This window comes from Suncus etruscus, chromosome 18, assembly GCF_024139225.1.
Source record: "Suncus etruscus isolate mSunEtr1 chromosome 18, mSunEtr1.pri.cur, whole genome shotgun sequence".
Lineage (NCBI taxonomy): Eukaryota > Metazoa > Chordata > Mammalia > Eulipotyphla > Soricidae > Suncus > Suncus etruscus.
Genome location: NC_064865.1, coordinates 17,223,050 through 17,242,132, shown reverse-complemented (window position 1 = coordinate 17,242,132; position 19,083 = coordinate 17,223,050). Strand labels below are relative to the sequence as shown.

At 46.1% G+C, this 19,083-nt stretch overlaps 1 non-coding gene across 1 annotated transcript; it reads left to right on the top strand.

The window, feature by feature from the left end:
- Positions 1-15,470: 15,470 nt before the first annotated feature.
- On the top strand, positions 15,471-15,532 carry LOC125996826 (U7 small nuclear RNA). The gene has a single exon (XR_007491496.1). It is a non-coding gene; the product is annotated as a U7 small nuclear RNA (small nuclear RNA).
- Positions 15,533-19,083: the final 3,551 nt, after the last annotated feature.

The window sequence follows — 19,083 nt, the reverse complement described above, 5'->3', positions numbered from 1 at the left end:
CTCCTGCATCAGTTTGTGTTTAGCATTTGTCATGTATTTACAGAGTTGCTGAATTTCTGTTCATTATTTTCCAACATGCCGTAAAGGTGAAAAAAACTTAGTACATACACCATTTTTTATTGAGATTTCTAATGTTGCTGCCCGTTACACTTTATTTTGCAAAATGAACTTGAAGTTTAGAAGTAGTTCTGACTTACAATAATAATCTTTATTATTTCTTTTCCAACTTGTAAAAATAATTATTTTAAAATATGAAGAAAGGCCTGGGGAGATGGTATATCAGGTCAGGTACTTACATGTGGTCAACCCAGGTTTGATCTCTGACACCTCATATCCTCCCAAGTCCTGCCAGGCGTGATCTGACTGCAAAGCCAGGAGTAAGCCCTGAACAATGCACGGTGTGACCTGAAGAAGCAAACCTCCACTAATGGGGCCAAAGATAGCACAGTAAGTGAGACACCTGCTTTGTACCTAGCAGACTTGTTCGATTCCTTGAACCACATGATCCCTCGAGTACAGCCAGTAGCTTACACCTGACTAGAGCCAGGAGTAAGCCTTGGACACATTTCAGTATTGGCTCAAAGAAAAATAACCACTGGTACTGACTTAAGTTAACATGTCTGCCAATATTACCTAGTAAGCAGGGAGTGTTAAGATGCAAGAGTTTGTTTATATTTAGGAATAAATGTTTGCATCACATTGGTTTGGTTTGGTTTGTCATAGTTTCCCCACAAACACACAAACCAAGTGATTCTAAGGGCTTACTCCTGACTCTGCATTCAGTAATAACTACTGACAGTGCTCAAGGGAGTATCGGATGTGTCGAACGTGGGTTTGTCATGCGTGGCAAGCACCCTATTTGTATTTAGTATTGCTCTGACCCCTGCTTCATTTAGTCTTCAATTTTAAACCATAAAAACTTTGTACCGTTCTTTACATGACTGAAACCCAACTACAATCATATTTGTAGTGTGTTTAAATAAAGATATATTTAAAAAAAGACCCCACAGATGACATGAGGCCAACAGCTTTCAACCTTTATGCCAAAAAATGCTACTTTTTTGGTTTGTCACAATTATCTCCCCTTACAAAAACAAAAACTTTGTACCTAGGTTGGAGTTGAATGACTTAATAACCCATAAATGTTGTTTGTTTTAAGCCATATCCAGCTATGTTTGAGGTATATTACTGGCTCTCAAGGATTACCACTAGCAGAACTTGGTTGATCACATAAGATATTCAAACCACGGGGCCGGAGAGATAGCACATCGGTAGGGCGTTTGCCTTAGATGCAGAAGTACAGTGGTTCGAATCTCGGCATCCCATATGGTTCCCCGAGCCTGCCAGGAGCGATTTCTGAGCCTAGAGCCAGGAGTAACCCCTGAGCACTGCTGGATATGACCCAAAACAAAAAAAAAGATATCAAACCACATTGACTGCCTATAGGGCAAGCACCATACCTACTGTACTATTACTATGGCCCACTAACATTACATTTTTATTAAAATATTTCCTGCGTTTATCAAGTGCCATTGGTTTGGGTTTTTATTACATATGTCCATGTGATTTGCCCAATGTAAATAGCTTCTTTCCTTTTGGTTTTTTGTGTTTTTTTTGTTTATTTGTTTGTTTGTTTGTTTTTGGGCCACACCCGGCGGTGCTCAGGGGTTACTCCTGGCTGTCTGCTCAGAAATAGCTCCTGGCAGGCACGGGGGACCATATGGGACACCGGGATTCGAACCAACTACCTTTAGTCCTGGATCGGCTGCTTGCAAGGCAAACACCACTGTGCTATCTCTCCGGGCCCTCCTTTTGGTTTTATGTCATTGGTATCAAGTAGGAACTTTTGTTCAGTACTGGCTAAACATGGACATTTCATGTGTCACAGCTTCACTCCACCACCCGCCCGCCCACCCCACCCCCAGAGCTACTGAGTACATCACCAGCAGAGAGCTAGGAACTGGAAACAAACAACCTCCTAAAATTCAATCTTGGAAAAACAAATTAGAAGAATTTTACGGATATAGCAGATAGGGACCAGAGGTGCTGCTTAGTGATAAAGCACATACTATGCATGCACAGAACTGGTGTTTGTTGATTAGTATCCACAGGAGACTCAGTCAGTTCGTTGGGCTGTATACCAAGTGTGTACCTCTTCACCCAAACTGTAGTGAATTCTGCTGTTGCTACCGTAGGGTTTTATTTTTGCTATTGTCATTTTGTTTATTTGCTTTTAGACCACACAACTCTTGAACAGAGCTTATTTCTATCACTGTGCTCAGTACTACTCTTGTTGGGGCTCAGGGGAGTCATTAGAGATATTGGGGATTGAACCCAATTCAGCTGCATACAAAGCAAGTGCCCTACCGGCTACACAATCCCTCTGGTTCTGTTTGGAAGGTTTTCATTAACCAAGACCAAAACTTGTAATTTTGTTTTGTTTTGGGGTCACACCTGGCTGCCCTCATGGGTTACTCCTTGCTCTATGCTCAGAAATCACTCCTGGCAGGCTCAGGGGACCATATGGGATGCCAGGATTCGAGCCACTGTCCTGCATGCAAGGCAAACGCCTTACCTCCATGCTATCTCTTTGTTTTTTGGGCCACACCCAGTGACACTTGGTGGTTACTCCTGGCTATCCACTCAGAAATCGTTCCTGGCTTGGGGGACCATATGGGACTCTGGGGGATCAAACCGCATTCTGTCCTAGGTCAGCCGCGTGCAAGACAAACACACTACCGCTGTGCCACTGCTCCAGCCCCTTAACTTTGTAATTTTGTTTGTAACCATACTTTGCAGTGATTCTATTAAATTATTTTAGGGGCTGGCTGGAGCTTTAAGCGGTAGTGCAGCAATAGGGCATTTGCCTTGCAATTGGCTGATCCAGGATGGACATTGATTCTATCCCTGGCCTCCCATATGGTCCCCCAAACCTGGAGCAGTTCCTGAGCGCATAGCCAGGAGAAACCCCTGAGCATCACTAGTGTGGCCCAAAACCAAAAAATAAAAAAATTATTTTAGGAGATATTCCCTGAGCATCGCCAGGAATAATTTTCTGAGTGTAGAGCCAGGTAACCCCTGAGCAATGCTGGTTGTGGTCCCAAAACAAAACAAAAAAATTTTTTTCAGGGGACACACCTGGCTGTGTTCAGGGCTTACTGTTGGTTCTACACTCAGGGAGTACTCCTGGTATGGCTTGGGGAACATGGGATGCTGGAGATCGAAGCCAGCCAGCCATTTATTTATTTATTTATTTATTTATTTTTATTTTTGGTTTTTGGGCCACACCCGGTGGTGCTCAGGGGTTACTCCTGGCTGTCTGCTCAGAAATAACTCCTGGCAGGCCCAGGGGACCATACGGGACACCGGGATTTGAACCAACCACCTTAGGTCCTGGATTGGCTGCTTGCAAGGCAAACGCCGTTGTGCTATCTCTCCGGGCCCGCCATTTATTTATTTTATTATTTTTTTCCTCCTGCCCCCCAGCCAGCCATTTATAAGGCAAACACCTTAGCCCTCAAAATATTTTTTGTGAGGGAGCCAGCACGGTGGCGCTAGAGGTAAGGTGCCTGCCTTGCCTGTGCTAGCCTTGGATGGACCACGGTTCGATCCCCTGGTGTCCCATATGGTCCCCCAAGCCAGGAGCGACTTCTGAGCGCATAGCCAGGAGTAACCCCTGAGCGTCACTGGGTATGGCCCAAAATAAAAAAAATAATTAAAAAAAAAGCTGGTGAGGTGTCTGCCTTGCAAGCGCTAGCCAAGGAAGGACCACGGTTCGATCCCCCGGGGTCCCATATGGTCCCCCCAAGCCAGGGGCAATTTCTGAGCGCTTAGCCAGGAGTAACCCCTGAGTATCAAATGGGTGTGGCCAAAAAAAAAAGTTTTTTGTGTGTTAAGAATATTTAGGCTGCCCCCCCCCAAAAAAAAAGAATAGGCTGAGGGGCCTGACCGGTGGCACAACCGGTAGGGCATCTGCCTTGTGTGCACTAACCTAGAACGGACCTCGGTTCCACCCCCCCAGCATCACATAAGGTCCCCTAGCCAAGGGCAATTTCTGAGCACATAGCCAGGAATAAGCCCTGAGCGTCACCAGGTGTGGCTCAAAAACCAAAAAAAAAAAAAAAAAAAAAAGGAATATCTAGGCTGAAAACTCAGGCCCTCTTGGGACTGGGATAGGCTGAATCTCCCAGCAGCTGTAATCTCAAGAGATGCCAAACCAAAGAATCATCCCAGTTCCATGTCTCCTGGAGCCCAAGACCTCAACACCTTTAAATTTAACAATATGGATATAGCCCAGTAGGACAGCAAACTAGATGGGAAAGTAGCACAGAAGCCCACTAAGTTTAAAACACAGAAAATTCAACTAGGAGCAGCTTCGTAAATCCTCTGACAATGACTTTAATGACCCCATTCGGAGATACAACCGTTTTCACAAATTTTCTTTTACTATTTTATTTATTTATTTTTGGTTTTTGGGCCACACCCAGCGGTACTCAGGGGTTACTCCTGGCTGTCTGCTCAGAAATAGCTCCTGGCAGGCACGGGGAACCATATGGAACACCAGGATTTGAACCAACCACCTTAGGTCCTGGATTGGCCGCTTGCAAGGCAAACGCCGCTGTGCTATCTCTCCGGGCTTCTTTTACTATTTTATGATTGTATTTACCATTTTGTTGTAACAAGCATACAAAATAAATTACCTGTGCCTGCTCAGGGGGCAGGCTTGGTAGGTAATGGGAAACTAGGGACAATGGTGGGAGGTCACAGTTACAAAGGGATTGGTGTTGGAACAATGAATGCCCAGAACAACTATTATGAACGTCGTGAACCACAGTGTTTAAAGTTAGAGAAATTAATTTGGGCTGCAGAGATGGTACAGGTTTATTTTTTTCTTTTGGGTCACACCTGGCAGGTGCTCGGGTTACAACTGGCTCTGCGCTCAAAAGTCGCCCCTGGCAGGCTTGAGGGACCATATGGGATGCCAGGATTTGAACTGTCCTGTGTTGGCCACATGCAAGGCAAACACCTTACCACTGTGCTATTGCTCTGGCCCCAGGACTTGCTTCTGGATCTGTGCTGAGGGAACACTTCTTGTGGGTCTTGAGGTGCCATATGGGGTCCCAGGATCGGAATTGGACTGACTGCATGCAAAGGAAGTGCCTTTACACACTACTATCACTCCACTGCCAAGAGTGGAAACTAGCAACCCTAGATGGTTGTCCAAGCATTGCCAGGCGTAATTCTTAAATGCAGAGCCAGGAGTAAATCCTGAGTAGTAGCCCAGAAACCAAAACAAAAAGGAGGATGGAATCTCTTCGGTAGTTTTTGTTGTTTTGTTTGTGGTTTATACCAGCAGTGCTCAGGAGTTACTCCTGGCTCTGCGCTCAGGGATTACTCTTAGCAGTGCTCGGGACCATAATCAATTCTGTGGATTGAACCCAAGTTAGCCATTGACAAGACACTATACTGTCTGTACTATTTTTCATAGCATATAGCTGGGCACCTGCTTGCTCAGAAGGTGGGCACACACTTCCACACCTCACATCCAGACCCCACAACCCCCACAGTGACTGAGGATCCTTTTCCTCTCCCCACCCAGCACATTCCTTTGCCCTGTGAGAGTTGGCTACCAACTGGAGGCCGTGTCCTGCCTTCAACACTGGCCAGAGATCAGAGGATTCGTTGGACCAACTTGGAGATTGGAAGTCTTCTGTGTGTGAAAACACAAGTCAGGCCCGTTCCTGCCAGCCATGGGACCCTACCACCACCATTACCCGAGCTGCCCGAGTTTTACCCTGTGAATAAGCACTCCATGCCAGTACTGACACTGATCTGTCCTACTAGTTAGTCTTCACACAGAGCGTGCTCCTTTATGTGTTTGTTTCTCACAGGCCAGTTCAAAAACATTTAGAGCTCAGATAATTAATATTAGATATTAGATGCCCCCTTGCTAGAGAGGAGAAAAGGCAAGGCATAGATAGAACTTGGAACTTTTTCCTGATCCTGTGCTCAAGGATTACTCCTGGAGAGATTCCAAGACAAGATGTGATTCTGGGATCAACCTGTGTCACAGTGCGTAAGATAAGTATGATGTCCAGCCTATATCTGTGATGTCTGGAAGTGGTTTTACTCATATTCCTTTTACTTTACTTTTTTTTGTTTGTTTTTGGGCCACACCCGGTGACGCTCAGGGGTTACTCCTGGCTATGCGCTCAGAAGTCGCTCCTGGCTTGGGGGACCATATGGGACACCAGGGGATTAGTACCGCGGTCCATCCAAGGCTAGCGCAGGCAAGGCAGGCACCTTACCTCTAGCGCCACCGCCTGGCCCCTACTTTTCATTTTTGGTTTTTGGGCCACATCAGGTGGCGCTCAGGAGTTACTCGTGGCTCTGCACTCAGTAATAGCTACTGGCAGGCTCAGTGGCCTTATGGGATGCCGGAATCCAACCTAGGTCTGTCCTGGATTGGCCATGAGCAAGGCGAACACCCTCCTGCTGTGCTATCACCCCGGGCCCCTTATTTTCCTTTTTTTTTTATTTCTTTTTTGGTCACACACATCAGGTTCAGGGGACCATATGGAATGTCAGGGATCGAACCTGGGTCGGCAGTAGTATGCAAGGCAAATAAATGCCCTACCCGCTATACTATAGATAGCTCCAGCTTCTATTTTAGTTTTAGTTTTATTTTAATTTTCATACTTTGTTTTGTTTTTGGGTCACACCCAGCAGCACTCAGGGGTTACTCCTGGCTCTATGCTCAGAAATAGCTCCTGGCAGGCTCGGGGGACCACATGGGATGCCGGGATTCGAACCACCATCCTTCTGCATGCAAGGCAAATGCTCCATCTCCATGCTCTCTCTCCGGCCCCCATACTATTTTTTTTTTTTTGGTGCCACACCTGGCATTGCTTAGGCCTTACTTCTGGCTGGCCCTGTGAGGGATCACTCCTGCTTGCTCATATGTGATGCTAGATAGCAAACCTGGGTCGGTTGTGTACAGAGGCGAGCACTGGGAACAGAGACCACGCCTGCGAGCCTTAACGCTACCTCGGCACACCTGTGCTCCTCGCGCCTGCGCGGCGGGGAAGGGGCGGAGCCTATGTCGACGTGGGCTGTATAGGCCCCGCCCCGCGCCGTGCGTTAGCGGCCGAGAGCACTCGCTTGTACTTGCCGACAGTCGGCGCGGGGCCAGGAAGGCGGGAGATGGACGTTCGGCGACATGAGTGCAGGCGCCAACTCCATCCATGGTCATCCTCTCGGAGGCGCGCACCGCCATCGGCGTGGAGCCCCGAGCCCGGAGCCGAGGGCGCCCCTCTTCGCCTCACCACGCCTCGCCTCACCTCACGCCTCCCAGAGGTTCGGCTGGGCAGGCCCGAGCCCCGCTCAGGCGGTGGGGTGGGAAGGGGCGGGGCCCCGTGTGCTCGCCGGCGTTGATTGGCTGCTCGGGTAGAGCCATCGCGGCGCCCGGCGCTCCCATTGGCTGGTGTGGAGAGGCGCTGTCTCGCAAGCGCTCTGATTGGCCGGCTCGAGAGCCAATCAGGTGTGAGGCGGCAGCGGGCGGGCGCCCACAGTGGCTCTCCCTGGTGGGGTGCCTGCTGCCCCAGGTTTCTTCCATGCAGCTTCACTGGTCACCGACACTTTCCCAGCGTGACTGAGATGATTAAGAATCTCTGCTTCATTCTTGGATTCTTGACTTCACTCATTCATTCATTCTAGGCCAGTCTGAGAGACACGAACTCAGCCTGACCCAGTCAAGTCCCAATCAAATATCACCCGTCCAGAGAAATGCACCCCGTTTGGTGCAAGTGATGGGGAGGCCTCTTTAGTACTCTCCCCACATTCATCGTGCCCTGCTGGCTGGGCAGTTGTGCTGGGAGCCTCACTGGGCATTGCGGCGCTAGAGTCTAGGTTATGTAGGGTGAGCTTGGACCCGGCCCCTGGGTGTGGGGCAGTGTTTGTGGATTTGGTCCCCAATGCCAAAAGAACAACACTAAGGCTGGAAAGAGAGTAATGGTGTTCAGGTATGAGCTGGCTCAGGTTCTAACTCAGCATTCCATATACATTACCCCCAAAAAACCTCCAGGTGTGATCTTTCAGCATAGAGACAAGAATAATACTTAAGGGGCCGGAGAGATAGCACAGCGGCATTTGCCTTGCAAGCAGCCGATCCAGGACCAAAGGTGGTTGGTTCGAATCCCGGTGTCCCATATGGTCCCCCGTGCCTGCCAGGAGCTATTTCTGAGCAGACAGCCAGGAGTAACCCCTGAGCACCGCCGGGTGTGGCCCAAAAACCAAAAAAAAAAAAAAAAAAAAAGAATAATACTTAAATGCCTAAGGCATGGCCAAATACTTACCACCCAGTAATAATGATAATAATGATAAGGCTGGAGAGATATCACAGTGGGGAGGGGGTTTGCCTTTGTTTCTGATCCGAGTTCGATCTTTGGCATTTTATATGGTCCCCTGAGCATGTCAGGGTTGATTTTTTGAGGCAGAGCCTGGAGTAACCCGTGTGTTGCTGAGTGTGGCCCAAACCAGTAACATCATACCCATTCTTTTCTTTTCAAATTTTGTTTTGTATTTTTGGGCCACATTTGTGGTCCTCAGAGCTTAATCCTGGCTCTGCATTCAGGGATCGCTCCTGATGGGCTCTGGGAAACATATTAATGTATGCTGAAGATCCAACCTGGGTCAGCCACATTGCAAGGCAAATGCCCTGCCCACTGTACTATCACTCTGGCCTAGTGACATACCAGTTTTAGGGACTGAACAACTCAATAGACTGGACACACACTTTGCACTAGAAGACCATGTTGAATGCCAACCACTGCCAGGCGTGATTCCAGATCACTTGGTGGGACACCCGAACAGTCTCATACTTTGGTACCTTCTGTCCCATAAGTTGAGGTCTTCTCTAATGATCTTGTCCTTACTTTCATGATCCCTGGCCCATTTACCTGGGTTTTACTCTGCTTCTCATGCCTAGCAAGTTCTCCATATGACCTTAAGTTTCTTTTTTGTGTGTGTGTGTGGGGGGGATTGGCTGGGTCACACCCAGCAGTGCTCAGAGGTTACTCCTGACTCTGCACTCAGAAATCACCCCCAGCAGGCTTGGGGACCATATGGGATGCTGGGTTTTGAACCTCCGTCTGTCTGCATGCAAGGCAAATGCCCTACCGCTGTGCTATTTCTCTGGCCCCAGCCTGAAGTTTCTTAAAGATGAATATAAGGGATATTGCTTTCATGATTCTTCAGAACTCTAATATTGGGGACTAAGTTCAGGCCATGCTCCTGTTTTCCTTCTCATACCCTGATTGAGACTTATGTTGTCCTGAGGTTGGCAGAGACCCTGGAGTCCACTTTCCACATCAATGATGGCATTTAAGAGAGGTCAGGGAATGTCTACAGACTCACACTTAAGAGGATTCTGGCTATAGCCCTACATCTGTCCCACTCCTTAATCTCAGACCTCCATGTAAGTTTTCCACAGATATTGACTGAGTTTCTGACGTGTTCTGGTGCTGTTCTGTCAACTAGAGCAAAGGCCAGTTGATAGCTAAAAATTTTCCCTGGAGCTCAGATCTGTTAGTCTTAACCAGCTAGCTCCCTGTTAGTTGTGCTCAGCACCCGTTTCTTTCCTTCACCAGAAGATGGCGCTTACGAGTCACATAATTTTCTGAATGGCTTTTGTGATACATAATTGTAAAGGTCCAGTGTCTTCTTTTTTCATTTACATTTATTAGTTTAATTCAGAGAATAATTTTTTGAGAAAGGATTTGGGGATGTACCCTTCAGTGCTCTGTATTTAACTTCTGGCTCTCCTCAGGAATCTTTCCTGGAAGTGCTTAGGGAGCCATATGTGGTGCCAGAGACTGAACCTGGTAGACGACATGCAAGGCAAATACCTCAATCTTTATAATATCTAGTCAATTTAAAGAATTTTTTAAATATACTTTTCTTTGGGGGCCATACCCAGTTATGCTCTGGCCTTTCTCATGGCTCTGTGCTTATGCTCAAGGTTCACTCCTATATGCCGTGCCAGGAATCGACCTGGTGTCAAGTGAGCACCTTATCCGCAATCATCTCTCTCCAGCCCCTCAGAAAAATGAAAAAATAGTTGTGAGTGTGCAGGAATGTATAGCAGGCTATTGTCTTGCTTGCAAAGGAGATGTGTTCAGTCCTCTGGCAAACCATTGGTCCCCTGAGCTCTGCAAGGAGTGATTCCTTAGTACAGAGTTCGGAATATTACTGAGCACTACCATGTGTGGCCCCAAAACCAAGGAAACAAAACAAAAAGTAGTTTGTGCCACATGCAGTCATATTCTGGGGCGCTACTCCCCTCTAGTTCCAATCTGGTCAGTGCTCAGAGAATTACCATCGAAGTTGGATACCATACCCAGACTTATACATGCATAACAGAACTGTCTTCTGTTAGTTATCTTTAGCTCTGTTGGTTATCATTGTTTTTTTAGCTACACCTGAGATCAGGAGGGATCACTCCTGGTGGACTCAGAGAACGTGGGTGCTGGGGATTGAAGCCCGGATCAGCCTCTTACAAGGCAAACACCTTGCGTATTCTAGCCCCCTGAAGCAAAAACAGTCTGTTTGTTCTTTTGGGCCACAACCACTATGCTCAGGGATTACTCCTGGCTTTGCAATAAGGAATCCTGATGGTAATCAGAGGACCATATGGGATGCCAGAGAGTGGATAAGCAGCCTGTGCAATATGTGGTTTGGCTCTGGCTCTCAGGGAAGAAGATATAGCAGAAAAAAAGCTAATGCTGTAGAGATTCTAGAAGTCATAGAGCATTGCTTATACCTTTATTCGGGGTGCTGCAATTCATGTACCAGACCACACACCACAAATGGTTGACTCATCACATTGTCTTCAGTGTTGAAGTGAGAATATGGCTGAGAACTCTAAAGAATATTATGGTTGGGCAGATGGTCTAGAGGTGCTTGAGAATGTACTGAGGTCATGGACATGCTATATAAACATAGGACATGTATGGTTTCATTTGTCATCAAAAGCCATTGAATTTTTTTTTTTTTTTTGGTTTTGGGCCACACCCGGCGTTGCTCGGGGTTACTCCCGGCTGTCTGCTCAGAAATAGCTCCTGGCAGGCACGGGGGACCATATGGGACACCAGGGATTCGAACCAACCACCTTTGGTCCTGGATCGGCTGCTTGCAAGGCAAACGCCGCTGTGCTATCTCTCTGGGCCCAGCCATTGAATTTTGAGGCTGGAGCAATAGTACAGCAAGTACTACATTTTCCTTGTACGCAGCTGATCTGGGTTTGATCCCTGGCATCCCATATGGTCCCTTGAGCCTGCCATGAATGATTCCTGAGTGCAGAACTAGGAATAACCCACCTCTGAGTACCTGTGGATGTAGCTCAGGAATAAAAATAAAATAAAAATTCATTGAATTTTTCACTTATTTTTGTAGTACACAATTGAATAAGATATCAATTATGGAGTCCTGGATGGAGGTGTATGATGGTGAGATGGAAGGATGGTGAGGCCTTTCTCCTCCAGACTGGGTCACGCACCTGCAACCCCCTCCAGCTAGCGGGTCTTAGAGGGGCAGCAAGGAAATGATCCACAGACAGTTAGGTTTCAGGAGACATGAGGCTTTATTCAAGGCCCTAGCCACCATGTGTGGCTTCTATCATAACCTTTTATACAGCCTATTTCAGCCACCCTACCATCTTAACATGTTTCTTCTCCCTCCCTCTTCCAGCTCCCTCAATCTCTCAATCCTTGAATCCCCTCTCCAACCCTGAGGCAATCCTTTTGTTACCTACCAAAGACCCCCCCCCCAGAAATGGGCTGATCTTACCATCAGGTAAGGTTATGCAGAAGATGGGGGTGGGATGACAGTACACAAAAATTTTTACATAAAAAAATTATGAGCTTTAGTTCTCAGGTTTGCTTTTTTCTGTGGCATAGGACAGAAATCTTGACATTTTTATATATTCTTTTTTTTTTTTTTTTTTTTTTTTGGTTTTTGGGTCACACCCGGTGGTGCTCAGGGGTTACTCCTGGCTGTCTGCTCAGAAATAGCTCCTGGCAGGCACGGGAGACCATATGGGACACCGGGATTCGAACCAACCACCTTTGGTCCTGGATCGGCTGCTTGCAAGGCAAACGCCGCTGTGCTATCTCTCCGGGCCCCCATTTTTATATATTCAAGGAAAGGGAATTCCAAGAAATCCCAGGTAGAACACTGTAGTTTGTGGTGTTCGAGTGCATTTGGAAAATCCCTTTTGCAAGATGTTTCCATGAATCCTACATACATTCATTTAGAATGTATATGTATATGAAAGTTTCTAGGAAACAGAAAAAGTGACTGGTTTTAATAGCTAGATTGAATTTTTTTGGGCCACACCCGTTTGGTGCTCAGGAGTTACTCCTGGCTAAGTGCTCAGAAATTGCCCCTGACTTGGGGGGGGGCCATATGTGATGCCAGGGGATCGTACCGAGGTCCTTCCTTGGCTAGCACTTGCAAGGCAGACATCTTACCTCTAGCGCTACCTCGCCGGCCCCGCTAGATTGAAATTTGAAATAAAAATTACAAATACAGGCCCAGAGAAATAGCACAGCAGTGTTTGCTTGCAAGCAGCCGATCCAGGACCTAAGGTGGTGGGTTCGAATCCCGGTGTCCCATATGGTCCCCCGTGCCTGCCAGGAGCTATTTCTGAGCAGACAGCCAGGAGTAACCCCTGAGCAATGCCGGGTGTGGCCCAAAAACAAAAACAAAAAAAAAAAATTACAAATACATTTCTCCTTGGGAACGTAAGATAATTGCATCAAATAGCTTGTTCCAGGTGACAGACATAGGGATTTAGGTGCCTGCCTGCCAAATAGCTGATTCCAGATCAATCTCTGGCACCACATATGGTACCTCCCCTGATCATAAGGGGTACCATCTTTTTAAAAAAGAGGCATGGGGGACCATGCAATAGCACAGTGGGTAGGGTGTTTGCCTTGCATGCAGCCAACCTGGGTTGGAACCCAGGTGATAATCAAACTTCAAGATCCAAAATCAAGACACTGGAGAGATGTGGATCTGGAAACAAATTCCAATGCAGGAAATAATCCACACACACTGAAAGAGTTAAAACAGGTTCAGGAATCCCAACACACAAGCCTAAGAAGCCGGCAGCTCATTGGGGAAATCTGCAAATGCAAGAGAGCATTTTCCTGAGACCCAGGGTATTTATTAAGAATCAGACCACAGGTGGTCTAAATACCAATCCAAAGCGATACATTCAAAGATATTTTCAGGGGCCGGAGCAGTGGCATGGAGCAGTAAGGCATTGCCTTGCTGGCGCTAACCTAGGATGGACTGCAGTTCAAAACCCAGGTGTCCCATATGGTCTCCCAAGCCAGGAGCGATTTCTGAGTGCATAGCCAGAAATAACCCTTGAGTGTCACCAGGTGTGGCCTCAAAAACAACAACAACAACAAAAAGATATTTTCAACCAATGAGTAACAAGACATATATTGAGTGGGATAGCATCTGGTTAATCCAACATCTCCCCCTAATTGAGTTTATAGGAAAATGCAGAAATATGAGCTAAAACAAAATAATTCACATTCCAAAGGAAAGTGAACTTTTTTTTCCTGGTTTTTGGGCCACACCTGATGAAGCTCAGGAGTTACGCCAGGCTATGCACTCAGAAATCGCTCCTGGCTTGGGAGACCATATAGGATACCAGGAAATTGAACCACGGTCCCTCCTAGGCTACTGTGCCTTACGCCCTGCACCACCACGCTGGCCCCAAAAGTGAATTTTCTAAGGGAAGAACAGATGCTTCTAATTAAATGAAAAAGGGTTGGCATAATTTTGCATAGGTGCAGCAAAAGTTGGAAAAATATAAAGAAAAATGTTTTTCCTAAAACAGGATGTTTCTATCCAGGAAGCATCCTGCATAAGCCCAACTACCTGCTCCAAGCACACTAATTTATCTAACCCCTGAGTCTTTCTTCAAGAAAACCCTACACGAAGGTTTCTCCTCAATCATGGTTTTCACTGTTAAGTGTCAGTAATGGCAATCTTGGTGTTAATATATATTCTAAGTTGAAGTCAGGATGATGAAGCGACTCCTTGCTTCATAACACTTATATGTGGTGAGCTGGGAAATATGCCTTCAAAGCAAGTTGTTGCTGATATCCAAGCCATAGCCAGGTTAATGTATGAGCCCACCGTGGGGCTAGTATGAGCCAAAGTGGATTCTGGTAGAAGGTTTATTCCTGGTGTAGGTGCAGAACCATGCCAGACCCAAAGTTGAACCCAAAGTTGACCAAGGTTCAGGGAAGATCAGCCAATATCCAAGCAACTAGAGCCTTAGTCAAGTCACTACGGCAAATATTCAGGGTGGAAGGACTCCTGTAACAAAAAAATTACTGAGCTCTCGGGCACGGAGAAATAGCACAGCGGCGTTTGCCTTGCAAGCAGCCGATCCAGGACCTAAGGTGGTAGGTTCGAATCCGGTGTCCCATATGCCTACCCCCCCCCCATGCCTGCCAGGAGTTATTTCTGAGCAGACAGCCAGGAGTAACCCCTGAGCGCTGCCGAGTGTGGCCCAAAAAATAAAAAATAAAAAAATTACTGAGTTTTTATGCCTAATGGATAATAACTCCTCTTAGTATCTAATATTTTCCAATTTTAATGTGCCCATGCAAAAATAATGGTAGCAGAATACCATTGAAGCCTAAGGGGAAGATAATAACAAACTAAAAAATCCCTATAACCTAATTCTATAAATGACATAAAACTCCAAGGATACTATTTAATTTATCTTTTAAAAAATTTCTACTTGCAAATCTTAAGAGAAGGGGAAAAGCTGTAACTACATAATAAAATATACAATAAAGAATATACATGTTAAAGAAATACACTTAAGAAATATACAACTACAATATGCGTTTCCCTTATAAGTCTTATGAAATGGTCTGAGGAGAGTATAAATTCTGGATCATTACTTCAGTCAGCAATATAGTTTCTTGTGGAGTCTGAAAAAAAAAACGGCTCACAGCAGTCACAGATCAGAAAATGTCTTAAGAGTCGAGTATCTCTCAAAACCCAAAACCAGTCGAGAGCAACAGTCCTATGGTGAAGTGAAGTGGCAAAAAGGCGACCATTGAGAAATACATCAGCAATAGCAGTGTGCCTGAATTCTTTGAGGATGCCTCGCAACCCAATCGAATTACTCCAAGAAGCAGCAACAACCAGAGCAGTGATATACAGTAGGAGATCTCCATACAGAACGAACCTCTGGAGAGAACCACAAGCAATTCACACACAGATGGGACCAACCACAAGTAAGTCTCATGCTCCATGCCATGGGCAGTTCTCTGTGGTGGTGTCATTCCTGTGATGGAGACAGGAGCTAATCTTGAGGTAAGTCTATCCAACAACAGCATGTAAGAAGGGGGTTAATGAGCTAAGAACTGAGAGTAGAGTGTTACAGCTCTTTTAGAATTTGTCTAGCAGGCTTTCTGGTCTCTACCTGAAGGCCACCCCATACCAAAAAAAAAAAAACCTGAGAGTAAAAGTTAATTAGGGAGACTTAATAAATTGGAGGTGGGAGGACCAGAGAAATAGCACAGTGCAGAGTGTTTGCCTTGCACACAGCCAACTCAGGACAGACCCAGATCAATTCCTGGCATCCCATATGGTCCCCTGAGTGATTTCTGAGCGAAGAGCTAGGAGTACCCCTGAGTGCAACCTTGTGTGACCCAAAAAACAAACAAACAAAAAATAGGAGGTGGGAAAATGAAAGAGAACAATAGGAAAGAGGGCTAAGTACATACAACAGAGGGAAGGGCTGAGATACAACATAAACAGACATTACATATAATATGGACAGATATTAAGCAGACATAGAAGTGGTCACCACACACACACACACACAAAAGGATCAAACAATAGGTTACATTTAGCAAATTGACTCAGGTGGAACGTGTCAAAGCGCTTCTAAATATAAAGTCAGCATGTTAGGTGTAAAGTTTTCCAGTTCCTTGAAGTAGTACTCAATATTGATGGAGGTGAACTTATCTGAAGTTAAAAAGCTTCAAGGTCTAGAATGAGGACAGAACATTCCCAAAACTATTATAATTTTCAAGTCTAGAATGCTAAGTAAAATGTAATGACACTGTAAAAGGAGTCTGCACCTTGGAATATGATAGCACATGTTTCGAACATCCAGGTTCCTTTCCTGAAAGCAAACTGAGAACAAAGACAAATGATATAGTAAAAAAAAAAAAAAAAACTAGCAAGAATTAAATGTAAATTGCAAATAACATACTCAATGACTGAGCACTGTAACAAGAGTCCAGGGCATTCAGATATCTTATCCAAGGATCTCTGTGGAGAAAGACATTAGCTCATACAAGAGGTATAATCAAATGAATAAATACTTTAAAATATTTAAGGCATTGTCTTTTTGTTTTGTTTTGTTTTTTTGGGCCACACCCAATTGATACTCAGGGGTTACTCCTGGCTAAGCGCTCAGAAATTGACCCTGGCTTGGGGGGACCATATGGGATGCTGGGGGATCGAACCGCGGTCCTTCCTTGGCTAGCGCTTGCAAGGCAGACAGACACCTTACCTCTAGCGTCACCTCGCCGGCCCCAAGACATTGTCATAATAAGCATTGTATTAGAAGTTCAACATAATTTATTGGCAGCACTATTATTTCAGGATCAAAATCTAACAGGGGGACTAGAGCACAGCAGTAGGCCATTTGCCTTGCTCTAGTCTAGATCAACACTGGATGGACCCTGGTTTAATTCCCAGCATCCCATATGATCCCCGAGCCTGCAAGGGGCAATTTCTGAGCACAGAGCCAGGAGTTATCCCTGAGCACTGCTGGGTGTGACCCAAAATCAAACAAACAAAAACCAGGAAAACTGCTATGAGCCTTTCTTTGACAATAAGAGCAATAATCAATTCCATATAAGGCATAAATGTGTGAGGTTGCTTTTTGTGTAGAGGCCCAGGAGGTTGAGCAGTAGCACCCATAGGAGAATGAGGGGTTGCAGAAATTAAAAGCCACATCTTCTCTCCAGGTATGAACCTGAATATATAGGAGTTTTGGAGCCAGTCCATGAAAAATTCTAATTCCTGTTTTGAATTAAATACCTGTGGCTACTTAAGTCCAGATTTCCTTCCAAAGTATAAATAAGTTGCTGAATTCTGAGTTTAAAATTCCAAGGGAGGAACAAATTTAATTTGTATCACCTAAAAGTTTGTTTTTCTTTTTGTTTTTTTTCGGGCCACACCCATTTGATGCTCAGGGGTTACTCCTGGCTAGGAGCTCAGAAATTGCCCCTGCTTGTGGGGACCACATGAGACGCTGAGGGATCGAACCAGGTCCTTCCTTGGATAGCGCTTGCAAGGCAGACACCTTACTTCTAGCGCCACCTCACCGGTCCCATCCTAAACGTTTTTGAAAGTTATTAAGAGTGCTTAGAGGGCCCGGAGAGATAGCACAGCGGCGTTTGCCTTGCAAGCAGCCTATCCAGGACCTAAGGTGGTTGGTTCGAATCCCGGTGTCCCATATGGTCCCCCGTGCCTGCCAGGAGCTATTTCTGAGCTGACAGCCAGGAGTAACCCCTGAGCACTGCCGGGTGTGACCCAAAAACCAAAAAAAAAAAAGAGTGCTTAGAGGCCGGGAAGGTGGCGCAAGAGGTAAGGTGTCTGCCTTGCAAGCGCTAGCATAGGACAGACAGCAGTTCGATCCCCGGTGTCCCATATGGTCCCCCCAAGCCAGGGGCAATTTCTGAGCGCATAGCCAGGAGTAACCCCTGAGTGTCAAACGGTGTGACCCAAAAAAAAAATGCTTAGATTTTTTTTCCTGATAAATAGAAATATTTTGGGGAATGCACTGAAGTACGGGTCCAATATGAAGCCCAAATATTGAAATGGAGGCAAAGTCTGTTTTTTTTCCCGTGGCTATTGTTAAACTAGCACTCATGGGGCTGGAATGATAGCACAGCGGTAGGGCATTTGCCTTGCATGTGGCCAACCAGGGATGGACACAGGTTCTATTCCCAGCATACCACATGATCCTCCGAGTTTCTAGGAGCTATTTCTAAGTGCAGAGCCAGGAGAACCCTTAAGTACCATTAAGTGTTGCCCAAAAAAAAAAAAAAATAGAATCACTGCATAGGGGCTGGAGAGATAGCATGGAGGTAAGGCGTTTGCCTTTTATGCAGAAGGTCATTGGTTCGAATCCAGCATCCCATATGGTCCCCTGAGCCTGCCAGGAGCAATTTCTGAGCATGGAGCCAGAAGTAACCCCTGAGCGCTGCCCAAAAAACAACAACAAAGGGGCCGGGCGGTGGCGCTAGAGGTAAGGTGCCTGCCTTGCCTGCGCTAGCCTAGGACGGACCGCGGTTCGATCCCCCGGCGTCCCATATGGTCCCCCAAGCCAGGAGCGACTTCTTAGCGCATAGCCAGGAGTAACCCCTGAGCATCACCGGGTGTGGCCCAAAAACCAAAAAAAAAAAAAAAAAAAAAAAAAAAAAAAAAAAAAAAAAAAAACAACAACAAAAATCACTGCATAGGGCCCAGAGAGATAGCACAGTGGTGTTTGCCTTGCAAGCAGTCGATCCAGGACCTAAGGTGGTTGGTTCGAATCCTGGTGTCCCATATGGTCCCCTGTGCCTGCCAGGAGCTATTTCTGAGCAGACAGCCAGGAGTAATCACTGCATAGGGGCCCTATTATTGAAAGAAGAAAAAGAAAAGAAAAATACTTTGTCTTTTGAGTAAATGGAAATGTTATAAAAAGAGGGTTTTTTTATTTTGGTTTTTTTTTTGGGGGGGGGGGTGGAGGTCACACTCGGCAGCGCTCGGGGGTTACTCCTGGTTCTATGCTCAGAAATCGCTCCTGGCAGGCTTGGGGACCCTATGGGATGCAGGATTCGAACCACCATCCTGCCTGCAAGGCAAACGCCTTACCTCTATGCTATCTCTCCGGCCCCTAAAAACAGTCTTTTATATCAATTATTATCAAAGGCCAGTCTTTTGGGATGGCTACTGGTGAAGGAAAGCCATTCTGTAACTTTC